Source organism: Theropithecus gelada, chromosome 1 (assembly GCF_003255815.1).
Source record: "Theropithecus gelada isolate Dixy chromosome 1, Tgel_1.0, whole genome shotgun sequence".
NCBI classification, from domain to species: Eukaryota; Metazoa; Chordata; class Mammalia; order Primates; family Cercopithecidae; genus Theropithecus; species Theropithecus gelada.
Window position 1 is genome coordinate 176,421,847 of NC_037668.1, and position 23,026 is coordinate 176,444,872.

The window sequence follows — 23,026 nt, forward strand, 5'->3', positions numbered from 1 at the left end:
ATATCAGATGAGAAAATTCTATTTAGTTGACAATTCAGGTTAGCTGTGTAAAGTGAAGATGGTCCTTATGTGGTTTCACAGAATCACCTGATTGAGCAAGATAACCCATCTCTTAGGCAATCAATTTGTTGCTACTTGAGAGCATTAAGATTTCTGGGAGGAGTTCATGGTTGCAGGGTGCTCTCATTGTGCCACTGGACTCCAGCCTGGGTGACAAAATGAGACTTGTTTATATATATATGTATGTAATATTATATATGTAATTGACATATCATATATGATATATACTATTATATTTATTATATATTATATATTATATATGACATATAAGTATTATATATCATATAAGTATTATATGTCATATATAATATGTCCATTATACAGAATATAATATTATATATATAAAATATTTATATATATATACACCATGAGAACAGTATTGGGAAAGCCACCTCTGTGTGTGTGTATATATGTGTGTACATATATATGTGTCTATATATTACACATATATACACACATACACACATATGTGTATATATTCACACACATATGTGTATGTTTCTGAGGTACAAATACACTGATACATGAAAGATAAGATATTGATGTCATTTTAAGAAAAAATAAAGACATAATTTTAAGAAAAGTAATACAAGTAATTTTGTGCAACACAATCTTGTCCAGCAAAAATAAATACTCAATGAAGAATTACCTTCAAGGGCATTGATATGGGTTGGCTGTGTCCTCAACCAAATCTCATCTTGAATTGTATCTGCCATAATTCCCACGTGTTTGGGAGGTATGTGGCAGGAGATAATTAACTCATGGGGGTGACTTTCATCATACTGTTCTTATGGTAGTGAATAAGTCTGATGAGATCTGATGGTTTTATAAGGCAAAATTCCTTTCACTCAGCTCTCATTCTCCCTTTTGCTTGCTGCCATGTAAGACATGCCTTTTGTCTTCCACCATGATTGTGAGGCCTCCCCAGCCACGTGGAACTGTGAGTCCATTAAACTTCTTTTACTTTATGAATTATACAGTCTTAAACGGGCACAGTGGTTCACACCTGTAATCCCAGCACGTTGGGAGGCTGAGGTTGGCAGATCATGAAGTCAGGAGTTTGAAAGAAGCCTGGCCAACATAGTGAGACCCTGTCTCTACTAAAAATACAAAAATTAGTCAGGCATGGTGGTTTGTGCCTGTAGTCCTGGCTACTAGGAAAACTGAGGTAGAAGAATTGCTTGAACCCTGGAGGTGGAGATTGTAGTGACTCAAGATGTTGCCACTGCACTCCAGCGTAGGCGACAGAGTGAGACTTCGTCTCAAAATAAATAAATAAATAAATAAATAAATAATCCAGTCTTGGGTATGTCTTATTAGCAGTGTGAAAATGGACTAGTACAGGCATATAGTAGTCAGAGTTCCCTAGAGAAACAGAACAAGTCATATAAATATATAATAGAGATATAGGTACAGAAATAGAGATAAATACACACAATTGTGCAAGCCAATTGCTTAAAATTCCACAGGTGTGCAGGGTAGGCCAGCAGACTGGAGACCCAGGAAAGAGTTGCCATTTAAGTCCAAAAGTAGTCTGCAAGAATTCCTTCTTGCTGGGGCAAGAACATTCTTTGTTCTATCAAGACCTTCAACTGATTGGATAAGGCCTATCCACATCATGAAAGGTAATCTATTTTACACAAAGTCTACCAATTTAAAATGCTAATTTCTCCAAAAAAAACCACATTCACAGAAAAATACACAATAATGTTTGACCAAACATCTGGACATTGGGCCAAGTCATGTACATACATTAAAATTAATTATCACAGGCGTAAAGCTTGCAAAATCTTTTCGTCATATGCAGATAGGACAGAAATAAAATACTAGGCTTTAGATAAGCCATGTTTTTTTTGTGGCAAAGTAAAAGAGGTACCACTATTCATGGGTGGAAAAGTACTTTATGCATTTAATCTACTGATATATTCTAATTATATTAACTTTATTTCTTTTTATTAAATGTCTTGGGCTGATAAAGATACTTTATATTTATACTCAAGCTTCTAATAAAATATAATTATTCAGAAAATGCTAAATGCATGTAAAGGTTATATAAAATTTAAAGAATATTTGTGCCACTGAAGTAATCTAAAGGGTGATATAATGTTATTATTGAAGCTTAGAAAATAAGAATCAGAACATAAATAGAATGCACAGAGATTTAAAGAAGAATGAGAAATGGAACTGAGAAAACATTTTTAAAATTTAGCTATAATAATCAGTTTTTAATAATTGTGACATAAATTAGCAACTAATCATGAAGATGTCACACATAGTAAAATATAAATCCTAAAAAAATGACTTGTAGAGTACTAAATAACATAGGAAGTCTGCCAGATAAGAATGTCAAATATACAAGAAATGAAATCAAAATAAAAATATATTCTTAAAGAAGTTAATATAGAAATCCAAAGACCAGGTTAAAAACTAAAATGCTAAATAGAAGAAAGGCTGAACATTTGAGAAAAGCAATAAATAAGCATCTACTTAAGTTAAAAGATTGTATTTTAGTTATGTTTTCATGATTTATCTTTAATAAAGTACTTTGAGTTTCTCCAGAAAATAACTAGTGTTATGTTTTGACTTCTTGCATAGTTTTCATGCCATCTGGAATGCAGTAGAATATTGAAAAAAATGACATTTATTTGAATTGAATAAGTGAACCAAAAATGTTTCAGGAAAGTGGCAAGGAAAGTGAGTTAATGGTGTAACTAAAGCCAGCACCATTTTAATGAAGGAATGAAACTGTCTTGCTGCACATTTGATTAGTTATATTATAGAAATCACAAGTAGACAAATTTATCATGGTATTATCAAAGTCTACTGTGAACATCATGGAGTAATTTGCACAAAGTAGGGTTTAGAAAACATAATTTTGATTTATAGCCATTTACAAAGGAGTCAAAGCAAAATACATCATTTATATATTTTCAATGGCCTTTACCATAAATTACTGAAATAAAAACAGTAACAATAAAATCATAGTAAACATTTGATGAAATAATTATATATAATATTAAGAAAAGAATAATAGAAGAAAAATAGAATTGATATTCTTATAAAACCCAAACATGGAAGAAGAAAATCTAGTGATTAAAATAGATAATAACTACATACTATTAAAAAATAGAAAGAAAATAACAAGTGTTGGCGAGGATGTGGAGAAATTGAAATCCTTGCACACTACTGGTAGAAATGTAAATGGTTCAGATGCTGTAAAAAACAATAAGACAGTTCTTCAAAAATTAAAAATAGAATTACCATATAATCCAGCAATTTCACTTCTGGATATATACTGAGTAAACCTGAGAGTAGGGTCTAAGAGAAATATTTTCATACCCATATTTAAAGCAATGTTATTTGACAACAGTCAAAAACTGGAAGCAACCCAATTGTCCGTCAATGAATGATAATATAAACAAAATGTGATATATATTTTGGTTTAAAATGGAATATTATTTAACCTTGAAAAGGAAGGAATTATGATGCATGCTATAACATAAGTGAACCTTGGGTACATTATGCTAAGTAAAATAAGCCAGTCATTAAAGGACAAATACTATATGATTCTACTTACATGTAGTATCTAAAGTAAGCAAATTCATAGAAGCAGAAAGTGGAATGATAGTTGGCAGGGTATGGAGGAGGGGGAACTGGAGAGTCGTTTAATGGGTATAGTTTTAGTTCTGTAAGGTAAAAAAGTTATGGAAATTGGATTCACTACAATGTGAATATACTAACTACTGAACTGTATCCTGAAAATGGCTAAGAGGCTAAATTAATGTTATATGCATTTGTGATAAAGTTAATCAGATTAAAATATAAGCAAATAAATCAATAAATCTATATAATAATTATGTGTGGAGTATATAGAAATTATAGAAATTAATTATATTTGCTTTCTTCATGAAACTCAAGCCAGGTGAAATGGATTATGTCATTTTAATCTATATATAGTTTCAAGTTTTGCCCAAATGTCACAACAGATGATCAATGTCTGAGTAAGGCTGACAGCATATTTTTGTATGATTCTAGATCTACTACACTATACATCAGATCATTTTTGTGGACTTTTTTGTGTGTTTTTGTTTTTGTTGGTTCTGTGTTTGGATTTTCTTGGAGAAAGCCAAAATTAGCATTCCTTTTATTTTTATTCATGGTTAATTTGCTTCACAATTTCAAAAACAAACACACAAACAAAAAAGCTTAAACATGTCTCTTTTGAAAACTCAGAACAAAATTCATTTCTATGTACAAATATTTCCTATCCATCCCATGACAGCAACCTAGTAAAACTTTAATCAAAAAATGATAGTTTTTAAACTAAACATAAATACTTTGAATTGCAACCTTTTGCAATTGGTATCATATCTCTAATACAGTAGATATTTAAAATGCCTCTCCCAAATCCATTGTCCATTTACAGGATGATTTACCCCCCACTTTTTTTTTTTTTTTTTTTTTTTTCATCTGGGTGTCTAATACTCCTCTTATGGAAGAGTGAGAAATAACACTATATTGGATAGTAGAGTTCAGGGATTTATAAAATAGATTTATAGGGATCTCAGCCCTATAAATGTCATCATCATCAATCCCTGTATTCAGAAATAGAGCCATGAACTAATCTGGCCCAAGAGATGCATGAAGATTATGGGAAAGTAGATTGTGCTGATGTTTTGAGAGAGCTTCGAGCTCTCCTCCTTCATTTACCTTTCCTCCTTCCCCTTGTTTGTAGACTAGAAAGTGGATACCTAATGCATTGTTGGCAGCACCTTGATAACTTTGCAAGGGAATTGATCTAAAAAGAAGAAAATTAGTGCGACTTCAGGGAAACAAACTAGGTATTATGATCTTATTAACACATTGAAACAAACTAGTTCTGAAACCTATTCTTTGACTTTTGTTAATGATAATAAAATCATGTTTATTGACTGACAAATGTAAGCTCAGTTTTCTTTTACTTGCAACTTAAATTAGCACAATTATTATATTTGATAAAGTCTGACCTACCTGGTAAACGTAGAACATATTTAAAGTTAAGGATGCCCATTCTTATGAGGAGGACAAGGTTAAAGGAAGTCAATCTATAATCAAAAGTGATTTATTTTTCTTAATTCCAATGTGTAGAGTACATCATAAATGTACCACCAAAGTATTCTTTTATAAATTATTGCAAAATACTTTAGTGCAAATATATGTATCTTAAAATGTTATTCAAGATCTATTTATTTTTCTGTAAAGACTAATTTTCAAACCAGAAAGCTATATAATTGTTGACATTAAATAAAATATTTTAGATGTTAACATTTCTGAATATCTATTGTTTTAATATATGAATCCTAAACAATAATAGCACTAACATGGAAGTCTCAAAATGTAAGGAAAAGTTTAGCATTAAAAACATTATATAAAAGTCACATACTTTAGAGAAATCAATATTTTTAGTTTCACATATAATCTGCTTATATATTTTATTATTATTCTAATTGTGCAAACAAAAACAAACTAACCATCACATTTGCCTAGGTCTGAGTCATTCTCATTTGTATAATTCAAAAATATTAAGTCTTGAAACTAAATTAAGGGATGCCCAGAGAGATACTGCCTGTAAGTAGCTGGCAAAAGTAAATGAAAATGCTCTTTCAAGGATATTATTGCCATTGGCATCAAAACATATAAAAATATTATTATGAAATACAGTTTTCAGCACATAAAGATAAAAAGACATACATAAAGACATGACACTAAAAAAAATCAAGAAAAGTAACTAATAGTAAAAATATTCTCAAACATTTTTCACATTTTAGATCTTCAGGCTTACACAATTAAGCAAGTATGATTAAAAGGCCAAAATAGTACAATTTGATCAGGAAACTGGTTACTTTAAAAATAGAAGAAAATAGTATAAAAACTTGAAAATGAATGAAGTATAATTTTTATGACCAAAAAGTATAATGACTGAAATTATTCATTTCTTCATTATTAAGTGGGATTTATATCAGATTATATTTAAATGAAGAGAAAATTAATGGACCTGAGGGAAAGTCCTATGAAAATATACAGAAAGTAGCCTAAAAATGAAAACACTGAATAGAGGATAGGAAACTTTGGAAATACATCGAGACAGTCTAACGTATATTTTAACTGGTATATGGCTGGAGAAGTTGAGAAAATAACACATAAGTAACATTTGAAGGAAAACAGTTGAGAAATGTTTGATTTTTTAGAATCAGTAAAATATCAATGCAGAGGTTTGATAGGATCAATAAATCCCAAATGGGATAATAAATAAAATAAAATTTACACATTGACAAACTATAATCTTACTATGGAAAGTCAAGGCTCTGTGCAGCAGAAGCCTGGCATAAGAAACCCAAAACCATAGTCCCACCCTTAAAAGTGAGGGGAGTCAGTCCTGATTTCCTCCCTTTGCCTGTGGTGGGAGAGCAACCCTGAAGACCTCTGAATCACGTTCCCGGTCATTCTTTTCTTCAACTATACATGTTTCCAGTCAAATACCTTTACTGCCATGTCCTGCAGAATCCAGGAAATTTGAGAGACTACCTTTATCCCATCCCCCTTTGTCTTTCTTCTTTGGTTCACCTGGCTCTCTCTCTGCCAATGTAATTCTGTCTTGGTTCCTAGCTTTTTCTGAGATGGCTGATTAAATCCATTAGTCAGACCCATTATCCGTCCACCTAATAACTCTTCAGCCACACATTTATTTTTCTCTTCACAAGGTGCTTCTTGTGTTTCACAATATATATAGGCTGAGGATTTTCCAAATATTCTAACTTTTTTTCTTTTTAGTTTAACTATTATTTTAATTTATCTCTTTTCTCTTGCATTTTACTGTAAGTGGTAAAGAGAAACCAAGCTAGTCATTTATCACTTTGCTTAAAAATGTCCTCAGCAAAATATCCAGTTTTCATCACTTGCAAGTTCTACCTTTCACAAAACGTCAGAACACCATGCACCCAAGTTCTTTGCCACTTTAAAACAAGAATCACTTTTCCTCCAGTTTCTAATAACCTGCAACTCATTTCCATATGAGATTCACCAGAATGGCCTTTAATATTCATAATTTTAGCATCGTTTCTGTTCATGATGATATACGTATTTTCAAAGCCAATAGAGACTTTTTTTTTTTACATAGCTCACCTCTTCTCTTTCAGAATCAGCACCATAATAATATTTAATGTCCATATTTCTACCAACAGTCTCATCAAGGCAATCTAAGCTTTTGCCAGCATGCACCTCGAATCTCTTCTAGTCTCTACTCATCAGACGGTTTCAGCCACTTCCACAATTTTATATATTTTTTAATGCAGCACCCCACTTCATAATACCAAAATTTGTATTATTCTGCTCAGGCAGCTGTAACAAAAATACCATGGACTGGTTGGATTAGATAATATAAAATATTTTCTCATAGTTCTGGAGGCTAAACATCCCAGACTCAGGTACTGGCAGACACACTTTCTGGTGAAAGCTGTTCCTGGCTATAGATGATTGACTTCTTGCTGTGGGCTCACATGACCTCTCCTTTGTGCTCACTGAGAGAGCTCCAGTGTCTCTTCCCTCTTCCTATAAAGACATCATTACTAACATATTAGGGTCTCAACCTACGATCTTACTTAATGTTTATAACCTCCTTATAGGCTCTATCTCCCATATTGGGGGTTAACACTTCAACATATGAATTTGGGGCAGATATAATCCAGTCCATAACAGTCAATGTGGTTCATGATTCCCAGACTCCTTAACATAAAACATTTTTTAAAACAGAAAACTTTATCTCTCATCAACAATAATTAATCCAGTGCCTATTATGCATTAGACATTACATTAGGTCATAGGAATGCAAACAGATAATATCAATGTCTTCAAAAACACCAAAAATGTATCAAGAAATCACATTCTATTCTGAAACAACACAAATGCACGCTGTCCTATTTTCTATGTTTCTGATTGCATAGGAATTTCAAATATTTGTAAAGTAAAAAAAAAAAAAAAAATTGAAGTGAATACCTTCAAATTAGAGGACATAACCCATAATCTGCTAGTGAGTCAGCACATATTGTGCTTGGTTTAGTGCACAATACAATTTTTAGTAGATTTTTTTTTATAACAGATTTAGATTCATAGCAAAATCAGGCAGAAAGTATAGAGATTCCAAAGTGCTCTCCCTTCACACATACACAACACTTGCCACTATCGACATTTCACACCAGAGTCATACATTGCTTATAATCTATACACTTACATGGACATCTCATTATCATCCAAAGCCCACAGTTTATGTTAGGATTTATCCTTGGGACTGTACATTTTATGGCTCTGGACAAAGGGATTCACTGTTATAGTATCTTACACAAATAAGGACACTGTACATACTATATATTTTGCCACAATTAACATAAAAATACTTATAAAATAACATTAAAATAAATATTAAACATAGTTTTTTGAATTTTGATGATTTTAGAATAAATATTTTTCATAGAGGGTAATAAAATATTAGAGTACACTTGAAGCTATTAAAATTTAGTATTATTTTCCTTAACTATCTCAGTCAGATAAAAAAAAAGAATAGATTTTGCTTTAAATATTTGAAGCAACATTTTTCCCTTATAATTTTACCCAATTCAATAACATTAATACTTTTCCATTCAATTGAAAATAATGCAAAACAGAGGAGAACAGAAACCCTGCCAATTTTCAATTGGCTTTACACTAAGAACACAGATAAGCTTGTCTATTCAAAATGAAATATTTTTTCTCTGTGCAGATTACATTTCAATGCATCAGTGCATCTGTACATAAGATAATCATTTTGTTTTATGCCAGCCTTGTGCTTAATATGTCAATTTCTCAACTTCACTAATAATCATTCCAGGAAAAAAGTTCACCTTTAAAATATATTATTGAGATAAGCCTCATTATTCTCATAGTGACAGAGATTTTAAAACCAGCAATAACATTTTTAAGGATCACCATTGGAGAAAACAAATATCTGCATTTTGTTTTTTGTAAGAGTCACACTTTTTATCATGCCCTCTGGAGTGTCACTGACTAGGTTCATTGCTAGACTGCCAGGGTGCAAAAATCACTCACTATGAGAACTTGGCCAGGTTCTCTAATCTCTCAGTGCCTGTTTACTCACCTCTAAAATGGGAGGAATATTAATATCTCATGAGATTCTTGTAAGTTTTAAATAAACCAATACATTTAACACACTGAGAATGTTGCCTAGCATGTAATAAAATTTAATAACTGTCATGATTTTTCTAATAAAATTTTTTGCCATCTCACCACCCACTCTCGGATTGCCTGATTTATATTCTTTTCTAAACTATTTGTACATACTTAAAAACATATAGTTATTTATTATTTTTACATGTAATCTTGACTGTCTGCAGATTCTCATTCTTATAATTTGTTCTAAAGATAAGTGTACTTTAGAGCTTAATTATAAAGGGGTATATTGTATGCATCTCTGTGGTTTGGTTGGGAATGGATAAATTTTCATGTTAAATTACTGTAACCAAATGTATATCTTCAACTTTCTTTAGAGAATATCTATGGTTTTAAAGCATATTCTGCCCAATAATTTTGCCAATGAAATTTAAACTATTACATTTTATTTAAGAAGTTTTACAAAAAAGTCCAAGAGGACTTATATTGTTTTTACTTGTTCATGACTGATTTTAAAATTTAGATTATAGAGCGTGGCTTCTAAAGAGAGATTCAACTGCAGAAAACATACAGAGATTGGACAGGCATGGTGACTCACGCCTGTAATCCCAGCACTTTGGGAGGTTGAGGCAGGAGGATCACCTGAGGTCAAGCATTAGAGACCAGCCTGGTCAACATGGTGAAACCCCGTCTCTACTAAAAATACAGAAATTAGCCAGGCGTGATGGCGGGCGCCTGTAATCCCAGCTACTTGGGAGACTGAGGCAGGAGAATCCCTTGAACCCAGGAGGCAGAGGTTGCAGTGAGCCAAAACCAGGACATTGCACTCTAGCCTGAGCAACAAGAATGAAACTCCATCTCAAAAAATAAAGAAAGAAAATGAGAGAGAACATAGAGATGAATTTTTGGAATTAACTAGTAATGCATGAAAAACTTGAAGATTTTTTTAATTCGGTGTATACATATATGTATATTTTTACGTGAAATCATGTCTTTTGCAGCAACATAGATGGAACTGGATCATAAGTCACCATCTTAAATGAAACCACTCAGACACAGACAGACAAATATGACAACTTCTCATTTACAAATGGGACCTTAATAATGCAAATACATGGACATAGGTTGTGGAAAGATGGAGACTCAGATGGACATGGTGGAAAGGAGGTGTAAGACTTTTTAATTCTATCCAGAAATCCAGTAAGTGACAAGCATCCCATAAGTTTCTCCTCCAAAGTATGAGAGAGCATTTTAAATTACTTTAATTACTTTTCAAAGAGGAAAAGTAACTTGATGTTTCTAGATCCTAAAGATTTATTTTTCTTTTTTTGAGGCATAAATATGTTTTCCATGATTTTATGTTTGATGTAGTTGTTGTTATATATTTGCTCTGTTTTTATGTGATTGGAGTGGAAGTGGGCCCATTTTATATTATTATGTCATAATCTTTGCAAAGTGTATCACCTCTCTCCCTCAAACCTCATGCTCTTTCTAGTAAATTGTCTCTCATATCTTTAATTTAAAAGTCATTTAATTTAAAGTATATGTATCCTGAATACTGTACATTTTAAGCATATTTTTGAAACTTTAAAAATAAAAAAAATGTGGAAATATTAAAAAGGCTATATGTATATATATATGCTGCTATACATTAGATTGAAATGCTCTACTGAAATGATGTACTGAAATAATGATGGTTATCTATTGACCAAAATGTATCTAATGTTCCATAACTTATATGATGGTTGATTAAAATTTCATCAAATGTAATGTAAAGCAAACACAAGATCAAAATTTTAATTCAGGGGCTGTCATCCTTGAAGAATTGGAATATACTGTAGAGTTTAGTTTGGATATTAGATAACCAGGAGTTGAGGAATACTACTTAACTATGGAGAAACAGTGTCCTCATGTTTGTAATAAGTTGTTTCTTCATGTGTGTAATTGCTTGGGTTAGGGTTAGTGGGAGAGGAAAGATAAAAGCCTAAGGAAGAGATATAAAGTTCATTTACATACTCACTATATTTTACTTATTCTTTTTTTTGGAATTAAAAGTTGCTGAAATGATTTTACAATGTTTAGGAAAAAAAAAAGAAAACTAGTAGAACAGAAAATAACCACAAAAAACATAACATGATCACTGAGAATAAGTTTGTTACTTTAAAATAACAATTTTGAATATATTTGTATGTCTCATATAAGTTAAATATTTAAGTTGCTTGTGGCACTGAAGTATAACAGGCAAACCTGTTATGTATATTCTCTTATGTTCTTGTAATTTAAAGAAGATTGTATCAAATTATCCACTTCATGCCTTCTGAGAGTGAAACATTATAAAGATTTTGTGAATTCTGACAGAGGATCTATTTCAGTTGGGTAACTTTTTATTTTCCGTTTTATTTCAGTCACCATCTTCATTGTTTCTCAGCTTGCACCCACATTTGAAGAACTAAATTTTAGGCTGGATTTTTTTTAATGATGTATTTCCTTATGTCCCAACTCCCATCCATATTTAAACTATAGTCACCTGTATTAGATGATCAATCTTTAAAAGATGGTATTTTAATCAGGTTGGGATATTGAGATTATGAATGAAAATAGCAACAAATGAGCTCAAGTAGCCACACGAGATTTAAGCACAAGGATTAATTTTGACTGCATGGATAGAAGACAAATGTACCTGTTATACTCTATATCTGCAAAAATGCAACTCAAACTCTTTTGTCAGGTAGGAGACATTAAGAAAATTGGTAACTCTTTAAAATAATTGTGCAATTAATCACTGCCGAACTCACTGTTGTAATCTCAAAGAACTAGTTATGACATGCACATTAATACCAAATGAGTTCATCATGATTAATATTGTGACAATAAATACCTGAGGAAATTAATAATGATCAGCTATTATTTTAAAGGACTGCAACATAATTCAAATTTTTTTCCTCTGAAATGTAAGCACTTTTAAGGTACATGCGACATACAATTTCCCTTGTATTTTTTATCCAAATTAGTATATCATTACACTTTTAAAGTACTTTATTTTATAAATATTTACTACTAGAAAGTGTCACTTGTTCTCACTTTCACCAAATTAAATAGAATGAAGACTTTAGACAAATAATTTGATTCAACCTTAGGTAATAGAATTTTGATTTAAAAAAAAATAAATTAAAAATTTCCAAAGCAGTCCATGTCTAATCTAATTACATGATGGTTCCATGGTAAAACTCCTCAGTAAGTTTCAGCAAGGCATTATTAATACAATTTACAATCTGTGCAAATGTTAGTAAACTTCAATAGATCAAGAATTATACTAAGCAAACTGTTTTCATAGGTCAATCTTGATTTTAAATTACTTCCTCCTTGCCAGCTTTACTGGTCACTTCTGGAGAACACTCAAGAAAAGTAATCCCTAATCTCTAATACTATCCATACATAGATTGCACCCTTCTGAAGTCTCTTTGATTTTCATCGATGTTATATTTTTGGTAATCTTCTGTTATTGCTACCTATTTCGAGGAGTTTCTGTAGTTGGGTCATAGGGACTTCCCATCCTACTCAGCACACCATAAAGAAATGTTACATTTCCCACTGCTTAATTCTCCAGTTTAAACAACTGTCCTTGGACTTCGCAAATCCTTGTATATCATACAGAATAAATCAATATGCATGCCTAATATTTTTTCACTAATAGACGCCCCCATGCAGAATTGAACTCCTTTAACCACACAGTTATTAAATTTATCATTTCTCTGCAAAGTGAAATAGTTTCGGAATATAACATATCACTAACACAACAACCTTTGCTCCTACCTACACAGTTAAGACTGACTCTCCACCCTTCCAACCTTGATTTTTGTCTCCTCTCTCTTGGATGGATCATTACTGCTGCAGTATCTAGCTTCTCAGTTCGACTGGGGTTCTTGTATTCTGATAAGACTTTACTCCATCTACTAAGAAAACCCATATTCTTTCACTGCAATAATCTGTAGCATTGCATTTCCTGGCAGCTTACTGATTAGTAATTGTAGGGCCTCTTTGTGTCTCTACCACATTATTAATATTACTATTATTATTGGCCTGCCACGTGCTTCCTTATTTCACTTCACCCACCAGTTAGAAAGGGAATATGTGTCCTTCTCTCCTTGTAGTGGGCACTGAGAGTGACTGCTAACCGTCATAGATATTTTAGGTTTATATATATATTACTCTCTCACTCACTACTGGAAATATTACTTTTTTTGTTTTTTAACTTTAGATTCCAGGATACATGTGCAGAATGTGCAGGATTTTTACATAGGTATACATGTGCCATGGTGGCTTACTGCACCTATCAACCCATCATGTAGGTTTTAAGCCCTGCATGAATTAGGTATTTGTCCTAATGTTATCCCTCCCCTTCCCCACGTCCCCCAAAAAGGCCCCAGTGTGTGTTGTTCCCCTCCTTGTGTCCAGGTGTTCTCATTGTTCAACTCCCACTTATGAGTGAGAACGTGCCACATTGGTTTTCTATTCCTGTGTTAGTTTGCTGAGAATGATGGTTCCCAGCTTCATCCATGTACCTGCAAAGGACATGAACTCACTATTTTTTATGACTGCATAGTATTCCAATGTGTATATGTGCCACATTTTCTTTATCCAATCTACATTGATGGGCATATGGGTTGGTTCCAAGTCTTTTCTCTTGTAAATAGTGCTGCAACAAATATATGTGTGCACGTGTCTTTACAATAGAATGATTTATAATCCTTTGGATATATACCCAGTAATAGAATTACTGGGTCAAATGGTATTTCTGGTTCTAGATACTTCTTATACTTAACCTAAACTGAGTAACAACACATGAAGATATCAAGTCTGGAAAGGATTTATGTAAAGATCACCTTTTTGCATCTTAAAGTACAACAACCTACTGGTCCCAAATTCTGTGGCTAAGACCAGCTCATCATGCCAGATTCTTCTTCAACTAGGGTAATTGCTTTTTAAGTGAGATTAGAGTCCCTTTTGTCTTGTAATAATTGCCTCTTGGTCTACCATTTATGTTATTTCTCTAGGAGTTTTCTCAGACTAGATGCAAATAAGAAGACACAAAAAGGTATTGGTAATATAGTGAATGGTCACCAAGAATGTATATCTAATTTCAATTTAGGCTCAATCCTGTTATATTGGGAGAAAATAAGCCCTCATAATTTATATTGCATTATTAAATATTGTGACTGCATTAACATAAATAAAATCAAATATATTTTTGAATAATAAAATTATAAGGTGCAATAATCTGTACCACATTACTTTCTAAATGCACATAAAGTCATTCTTTAATCCACATAATGCATTGGTTAGTTGATAATTACAGAAAAAGCACTGACTCAGCCATTGTGAATAAAGAATAAATAAGTTAATAAACTTTTTTTTGTGATCTACAATTGGACATGACTTTATACAACCTTAAGAAGTGGTCGTGCTTTTTTAATGGTTGTGTTATTGCAGTATTGTGCCTGTCCAAAGGAGAATTTTGTACAAAAATTATTTTAAAATAGTCCCCCATTATTTTTTACTTAAAAAACATATTTTTGTTATACAGATACAAAAACACATAGGTTAGATTATCAGCATACATCCTAAGTAAGCCAGGGATAATGTTGGAAAACAAGTAAAACAAGAACACACAGTTTGTCAAATTATATTGGCAATAAACAGCCCTTCTTTGCCTTCAGAGTTAGTAATGATGCATCTATGATGGGTTTTGAAAAACTGTATATGTTAGCAACATTTCTGCTAAGAGAACTATGGTCTTAACATAAGATAGGGCAAATCCTAGTTCAAAGAAAGCACTTTGGGTCAAGTACGGAAAGCAAACAGCAGACTGGAATAGATAACGCATTTGATAAGCAAAATAAAGGGTTGTCTGTATAAAATGTTCATACAGATAAATATTTGTGTGTGTTTGCGTCATTTAAACTGACGTTAGCACATTATAATTATCTTTTTATTTTGAAATTTTAAATTACCTAATGAAGGTAGCCCAATCACATTGGCTATTTTAATTGGTCAATCCAATATTATATCATTATCCATACAAGAGATCCACTTTTCTTCTCTTTCTCCTTTGATATGTGAGTGATAGATAATTTCACACAGGTTCTGTGTATCATCTCAACATGCAAGAGGCATTTAAACTTTCCTTTGATCTTTCTGCCATCTGCTGTTAAATTGCTGGGCTGCCTCATGTCAGTTGTCCTGGGATGGGTGTTCTTTGATGCTGCCTCTGGTCATCAGATTCAAAATATGTCTTCTATTCCCAGTCAGATTTCTTCTCAGACTACTTGAAAACTATGTCCCTTTCTTAAGATAAATACTTTCGTCCAAACTTCGAGTTCTCTAGGGTTTTAATTTCCTTCTTTGTATTATGCATATTATTTAGGATGCCCAGAATCCTGCAAGGCTGCCATATTGTGAGTGAATCATTTGCTTTGAGTGCATAGACATGCATCGTGGAGGAGAACTTGTGGTTTGCTCAAGGTAACAAAACAAAAATTATTATTTTACAAATATAAAAACAGTCTTAAATCAACCCTGTAGGGTGTGTGGAACTGAAAGCTATAGACTAGAATATTTTTAAATATTCTGAAATCTCATCATACTACTCTCTAGTTGGGTATCAGTTCTGTCTTTGTTCTAGATTATTTACTCACAATGTAATCAAATCACTGTATTACAACCTGTTTTCATCATAAGCCTCATATCATATGTGTTTTATTTAAAATATTATTTATTAGATGGATTTTATTATATATTGATAAATTTTATTATACTTAAGTAATTCATACTCAAGCATTCAAGTGTGTTTCAATTTGTAAATAATATTAGAAATAAGTGGGGCAACAACTTAGAAACATATATATTCATATACATTTCTGATAAAATGTATGAAAATTTAGGAAACTTTATCGTAAGGAAACAACTGAATCAAGAAGTTTTCAGTCATTTTAAAAATGCAATTAAAATGGCTTCTAGAAATATTGCATATTTTTATATATCTAAACGATGTGTATATTAATAACCATTTTCTATTCTCCATACTATTGTAGGTATAACAAGTAGATGTGTAAGTTGCAATTTACTAAGAAAAATAACAATATAATAATTCATTACTATGTCAAACTAAAGCTGTAATTTTTACGTCTTTTGGTGTGATAGTAAATTAGGTTTATAAAGAGTTTCATTATAGCTCCTCAAATATTTTATTGACATTGTTTTGTTTATATCTGGTATTGCTTCACAAACATATTTATGTGCTATAATTTATATCTAAGAATATTAACTATTTTTATATGGTGCATATATTTTATCAGTTTATATTTTTCAGGCAAAACATTTTTTGCTACACATAAATTTTATTTTCCATTAAGGTTTCAATATTACTATTTTTAACTTATTTTTTATTTATTTTACTTTAAGTTCTGGGATACATGTGCTGAATGTCCAGGTTTGTTACACAGACATACATGTGCCCTGGTGATTTGCTACACCTATCAACCCATTATCTAGGTTTTAAGCTCCGCGTGCGTTAGGTATTTGTACTAATGCTCTCCCTCCCTTTTCCCCTCACTCCCCAATAGGCCCCAGTATGTGATATTCCCCTCCCTGTATCCATGTGTTCTCATTTTTCAACTTCCACTTATGATTGAGAACATGGATGTTTGGTTTTCTGTTCCTGTGTTAGTTTGCTGCAGATGATGGTTTCCAGCTTCACCCATGTCCCTGCAAAGAACAAGATCTCATTCTTTTTTATGGATGCATAGTATTCCATGGTGTATATGTGCCACATTTTCAAGACTTCATGACTAAAAGACCAAAACCAATTGCAACAAAAACCAAAATTGACAAATGGGATCTAATTAAACTGAAGAGCTTCTGCTCAGCAAAATAAACTATCATCAGAGTGAACAGGCAACCTACAGGTTGGGAGACAATTTTTATAGTCTATCCATCTGAAAAGGTCTAATATCCAGAATCTACCAGGAACTTAAACAAATTTATAAGGAAAAAACAAACAACTCTATCAAAAAGTGGGCAAAGGATATAACAGACACTTCTCAAAAGAAAACATCTGTGTGGCCAACAAACATATGAAAAAAAGCTCATCATCACTGGTCAATAGTGAAATGCAAATCAAAACCACAGTGAGATATTATCTCACACCAATTAGAATGGCAATCTTTGAAAAAGTCAGGAAACAAAAGATGCTGGTGAGAATGTGGAGAAATTGGTATTCATTTTTACATTTGTTTGACCCATATTAGATAAATATCTTTTTCTTTATAGGCTTTAATGGAGTTGTGGTTGGATAGAATCATGTTTCCTAGATAGAAAATTTATTTTATTTAATTAATTAAACTTTTTTCCAAGGTTTATTTTAGGTTCGGGGGTATAAGTGCGCATTTGTTACATGGGTAAATTGCGTTATCACTGAGGTTTAGTGTAAGAATGATCCTGTCACCCAGGTAGGGAGCAAAATACCCAATAGGTAGTTTTTCAATCCTACCCCCACCACACTGCCCTCTCTTGTAGTCCCCAGTGACCAGTGTGTGTTGTTCCCATCTTTATTTCCATGTGTACTCAATGTTTAGATCCCACTAATAGCTGAGAACATTCAGTATTTGGTTTTCTGTTCCTGTATTAATTTGCTTAGGATAATGGCATCCAGCTGAATCCATGTAGTCGAAAACATATGATTTTGTTCTTTTTTATGGCTGCATAGGTAAAAATGTAATGATATTTTTCTAGTACTTTTGTGTGTTGTAATGGTATATTTTTAAAAATCTGACAACCTATTTGATGCATTAAAAAGGATATGCATATACATATTACTTTATAATTCTTAATGATAATCAATTAAAACCTCAGTAACATGCTGTCGACTCTAGTTCTCCTATCTGTCTATGTTATGGACTGAATGTTTTTGTTCCCCCAGAATTAGTATATTGGATTCCTAACCTCATGTAATGGTATTAGGAAGTAGAAACTTTGGGAGGTGATTGTGTCATGAGAGTGGAGCCTGCATGAATAAAATTAATGCCCTTATAAAGAGATACCCTAGAGAGCTTTAGCTCTCTTTCTGCAATGTGAGGATACAGCAAGAAGGGAGCAGTCTGCAACCCAGAAGAGCATCACCAAAGCACAACTATGCTGGCTGGCAGCCTGATCTCAGATGTCATGCCCACGGAACTGTGAGAAATAAACTTCTGTTATTTATAAGCCACCCAGTCTATGGTTCTTTGTTATAGCACCCTGAACTAACATTCTATCCTTCTGTCTCTGTCTATCCATCTATCAATCAATCAGTTGATCTATTTATCTCTCATAATTATCTATCCATACGGACATGTATACCTTAACAATGTATGATATAGTTTTGATCACTTTTTCTGCAGTATTCTGTTGGCTGTTCTAGATCTTCTCTATTTCCATATGAACTTTAGATTCAGCTTACCAGTATCTACAAAATAACTGCTAGATTGTGATTGGAATTTAGAGTAATTTATAAAACAAGTTAGGAAGAATCTGCCTCTTAATAATATTGAATTTTTAAATCCATAAACACTAAATATCTCCAATTATTTAGATCTCATTTCATGTCATTCTTCAGTTTTAAAGTTCTCTGCATTCAGATCTTGTATATATTTTGCTATATTTATAACTACATATTACATTTTTGTGTATTATTTTAAATCATTTTTCGTTTTCAATTCCAATTGTTTATTGATGGTATGTAAGAAAGCAATTGACTTCTGCATGTTATATTTTGTATGCTGAGAGCTTGCCATACTTATTTATTAATACTAGAATATTTTTATTCAAAAATGATTCTCTACATAAACAATCATTTCACATGAACAAATACAGGTTTCTTTCTTCTCTCCCAAACTGTATAGATTAATTTCTTTTGCTCACCTTAATGCACTAGCTAGAAATTACAGTACAATGTTGCAGGGGGTGGAAAGAGAGGATACTTTTGCATTATTCATGATCTTAAGAAGAAAACATCCAGTTTCTCACCATTATGTTTGATGTTTGCTGCAGGTTTTGCTATAGGATTTTTATAGGTACTCTTTGTCAAGGTCAAAAACTTCTCCCTATTTCTACTTTGCTGTTGATGTAGTAGATTACATTGACTGATTTTTGAACCTGGATCCAACCCTACATACTTTAATAAGTTCCAGTAGGTCATTTTATATAATTTATTGTTTGGCTCTATGTGCCAGTACATTATCATGGATTTTTGCATCCATGTTCACGAGGAAAACTGGTCTGTAGTTTTTCTCAAGGTCTTTATCGGGTTTGAGCTTCAGGGCAACTTTGGTGTTAGAGAATATATTGGGAAGTGCTCAGACTGCTTCAAGTTTTTGGAGTAGCTTCTGAAAAAAATAAGATTATTTCTTTCTTAAATGGTTAGTATAACTTATCAGTAGAAACATCATTTTGACCAGGTGTTTTCTTTTTGGGAAGGTTATGAATTATTAATTCAATTTATTTAATAGATATAAAATTATTTAGATTATCTATTTCTAATTGTATCATTTTGGTAGTTTGTGTATTTTAAAAAATTGATCCTTAAATTCATCTATGTCATCAAATCTGTGGCCATGGTGTTGTTTATAGTAATCAAGTATTACACATTAAAGTTCCATGAGATCAGTAGATATTGGGGAGTTGGGACCCAGGTTAAAACCTTGTGTTTTTTCCTTCAAGGCTGACCATAGGCAATTACAAGGGCTTTCCCTGGCAAGCCTCATGGAGTAGCTGCCCTTCCAACAACAGATTTGGTACACAGTCAATGTGTCCCCATTTTCTAGAGGGAGTTAGAATAAAAAAAAAAAACAACAACAAAAAACAAAAACAAAAACTCAGTCCCCAAGAATTTAACCCTTCTTCCCCTATTTCAACCATGTTCATAAACATATCTGCATTACTGGCACTGAAGCTGTCCCTATTGAGACCAAGCTGAAGAACTTTCAGGTAGTTTCTGCCAAGATGCATTTTTGATAGGCATATTTACTGAATCGTGAATTTCTATTTACAGTCACTTTTTGGTAATAGTTTGATGACAATATCCCATTCATGTTCTGATTTCTCTTTTACAGATAATATCTCTAATATAAGTCTCATGTTGTTATTTGCTAGAAGATTTCATGCTCTCTCTGGTGACTTTTCAGGTTTTTAATATAAAACAGACCACTGATATCTTCCCTCCTCTTTCTGGTGTAAAGCACACAGGTAATGATCCTGTTTCCATGCACTGTTTTACAAGCTCTCTCTCTCTCTACATATATATGGCACTTTAAAACACATATTTTTATATTTATCACATATATGCACAAATACGTTCTATATATGTGTTATATATATATATAATTGCGTTATATATGTGTATATATATGTATTTATATGTTGGTGGTGGTTGTTGTTAAGAGAGTCTAGTGTGCAATTTAGAGCTCAATTTATAAACTTTTATATTTTTCTTTTCATTATGTGGAAGAAACAGCCATTCAAATGAAAGCAAAGTCCTAACTATCCATTATACAGAATCCCTACCTAGCTTTAAAAGAGCCTTACTTACAAAAGCAACTCCCGTCCAGGTGCGGTGGCTCACGCCTGTAATCCCAGCACTTTGGGAGGCCGAGACGGGCGGATCACAGGGTCAGAGATCGAGACCATCCTGGCTAACACGGTGAAAACCCCGTCTCTACTAAAATATACAAAAATCTAGCCAGGCGAGGTGGCGGGCGCCTGTAGTCCCAGCTACTCGGGAGGCTGAGGCAGGAGAATGGCGTAAACCTGGGAGGCGGAGCTTGCAGTGAGCTGAGATCCTGCCACTGCACTCCAGCCTGGGCAACAGAGCGAGACTCCGTCTCAAAATAAATAAATAAATAAATAAATAAATAAATAAATAAATAAATAAAATAATAAAATAAAAGCAACTCCCTTGCAGTCTTTTTGACTTAACATGTCTGGGTGAACCAGAATCAAAAGGCATAGTAAAAGAATGAGTTACATGACAAAGATAAAACACCCACACATACACACACACACACACACACACACACACACACATACACACAGACACACACACCGCAGAATTTGACCAAAACATATTTGAAGAACTTGGTAAAATTTTAATTAGTATTCTCATGATTTTAAGAGAAGTTTTTCTCCGTAAATCATAAGCAAAATGCAATTTATGTATAACAAACATTTTAAGTAAAAAGAAGTAGTCATAAAGATGAAAAATATATTGTGAAAATAATATGATATTAATTTTGACTTTTTGGCTCATGTTCTTAAATAGGCAAAACTCGTTACCAAAGATGTAGCTAAAAATAGATGAAAGCAAATATTATGTAAATACAATTATTTGTTTAATTGAAAGTAGTCTTTCTACTATTTTCTCATATTCAATAGTATTAAATCCAAAATAAAGCTATCTTCTTAATATGCAGAACTTCAATTTTATGGGGTGGTACTAAAACAACCTATTTTTTTTTTCTTTAGTGAATTTGAAACTTGAAATTAAAGTCCAATTTTAATTTTTATTATTATAATATGATTTACTAATGCAGTGAAACTTACTGCAGTATGAATGGGAACTTAAAAATGACATATTATTATCAGAGTATATATGAAGAATTGAAACACTGCAAGATTGTTCGATCACAATAAATCATCAAATTATCTCCTGGTTCAGAAGCGAATTTATCTTTGCCATGCAGAACCTTAAATTTCTAAGACTTTGTAAGTGGATGAATTGAGTAAAAATAAAATATAACATATCATTGCCTTTCTATTTAACAATTGTTGTCAGAGTTATAAGAAATGCCAGGTTGGTTTTCATGATTAGGAATTAATAACTTGTAGTTAAAATATAAATAATTACAATAACCAAAAGCTATAAGTACTTCCTAGGTGACAGGCAGTATGCTCAGGTTTTTACATGCAGCATAACTATAGGTAGATATTAGTATCCTCATTTTATAGATGAATAGACTCAGACTCAGAGTGGAAAATTAAGTTGCACAAAGTAACGGAACCAAAATTAGAGACTAGGTCTGTATAAATTCAAAATACTTTCTTTAAACTTACTCTTTTTATTTTTTTATTTTATTTGAGATGGAGTCTTGCCCTGTCGCCCAGGCTGAAGTGCAGTGGCGCAATCTCGGCTTACTGCAACCTCTGCCTCCGGGGTTCAAGTAATTCTCCTGCCTCACCCTCATGAGTAGCTGGGATTACAGGCATGCACCACCAAGCCCAGCTAAATTTAGTAGAGACAGGGTACCACCATATTGGCCAGGCTGGTCTGGAACTTCTGACCTCGTGTTCCACCTGCCTCGGCCTCCCAAAATTCTGGGATTACAGGCATGAGTCACCACACCCGGCTACATAATATCATATCATATCATATCATATCATATCATATCATATCATATCATATTGTAATATTATATTTGCCATATGACTTTTGCATATTTCTATTTAATTAGTGTAGGTTACTTAAAAACAAGGACTTTGACTTCTATTTACTTTATCTGGAACAGCTAATCCAGTGGTCTTCACAAAGCCTCAGTGAAGGATTTTCAAAGGAATGAGTAGTTATCAAAAATTAAATAGGATTAAGCCATAATAAATGTCTTAATATAAGCTAAATAATATTTACTACTCTCTACATTTAAAAAATAGATAACTATTATAAGAAAAAGTATTTTCTTGT